At 42.4% G+C, this 1390-nt stretch overlaps 2 protein-coding genes across 2 annotated transcripts in view; both read right to left on the bottom strand.

The window, feature by feature from the left end:
- Positions 1–1390, bottom strand: part of LOC123956647 (nuclear factor 7, brain-like) — a 167305-nt gene that overhangs the window by 73641 nt on the left and 92274 nt on the right. The gene's annotated exons all lie outside the window — the stretch shown is intronic.
- Positions 1–1390, bottom strand: part of LOC123956957 (E3 ubiquitin-protein ligase TRIM39-like) — a 10751-nt gene that overhangs the window by 8876 nt on the left and 485 nt on the right. The window lies entirely within an intron of this gene.

The following is a 1390-nucleotide window of genomic DNA, read 5'->3' on the forward strand; positions in this document are numbered from 1 at the left end:
CCTTCACATCTTAATCATATTACACATAGGCCTAAAAGAAGAGCCCATAAAATGCACAGAGATTTGAACTATAAGAACACTGAAGATAATTAGGCTACAAATTTACTCCATGAGATGCCAACAAGCCTCCCTGGCTTTGTCGGCCGCCATGATATTAGATTTAGCCGTTAACTTGTCTTTGCATTCATAATTTCCTGACACTACCAATGTGCATTCCTCTGGAAAATACTGGGCATGCGCCATTGCGAAAAAACTCTGCCTGCACGGCCGAACACGCCCCTTTTATGCGAACGCGCACCAACTCCAATTAAGTTAAGACCGGGTTAACTAACCAACATCTTATCCACCTTTGTAGTAGCGTTTCACTCCAGTGTAGGCGGTCAGAGTTTGTCAACCATGAGTTTGCCTGATAACCCTGAGTTAACTCTGAGTAGGTTGAACTTCTTTGACTCTACAGTCCACAGGGAGAAACTTGACTCAGAGACAGTAAAATAATATAAAGTTGTATAAACACTCACCCTGCCTCAACCTTCAGTTTACTATCTTCTGCTCTGTTGACTCAAAATGGAGTCTGAACAGACTAAACACTTTCAGTTTCTGGGTTCCTCCCTGTTCTCATGAGACTGAATCACCAGCTCAGTGTTGCTCCTCCTCTCCATTTACAGGAAATCAATTTCTCAGTGTGTGGTGTTTACACAGATCTGCTTTTTAACATGACCTGTTTATGAGAGTCTCTCTTGGCTTGAACAGACTGAATTAAGAAGGGTTTTGGTCAAAACATGTCTGATTATATCATGTAAATAAACCTTAGTTTCCAGCTAAAGATCTTTTCCTGCAGTGTTTTCTTTTACAGAGTTACAGGGAACAGAAACACAGAATCAGCTCCTTCATCTTCTGCTGGATCTGGATCTTTCTGTGTGACAGGAGACCCTCTTACCCTCAGACCAGGAGCCTCTCAGAGTCTTCTCCCCTCACAAAAACCTTTTCCAAGTATCTTCACTTCATCTAGAACAGTCTGGTATGGCAGATTGGACACTAGACTCGACGGGTGGCTGTGGCTCAGGAGGTAGAGTGGGTCGTCCATTCATCCCAAAGTCGGGGGTTCAACCCCCTGTCTGTGTGTCCTTGTGCAAGACACTAAACCCAGAGTTGCTCTGATGGGCAGAGGTGCTAAATAAAATCAATTTGATTAATATCACGGTCGATAAATCACAGCTGACATTTCAGGTTCACTTCAAGAACAGATACTACAGCAGCAGTGACCATTAGTTGCAGTCCAAAGCATAAAAATGTAAGACTCAATGGTGCATAGATCTGACTTGACTCAATAGTGCTTTAACAAATATAAAATGTTATGTAAAAAAACACAATTCAACACTTGCAGTGACGG

Source organism: Micropterus dolomieu, linkage group LG18 (assembly GCF_021292245.1).
Source record: "Micropterus dolomieu isolate WLL.071019.BEF.003 ecotype Adirondacks linkage group LG18, ASM2129224v1, whole genome shotgun sequence".
In the NCBI taxonomy this organism is placed as follows: Eukaryota; Metazoa; Chordata; class Actinopteri; order Centrarchiformes; family Centrarchidae; genus Micropterus; species Micropterus dolomieu.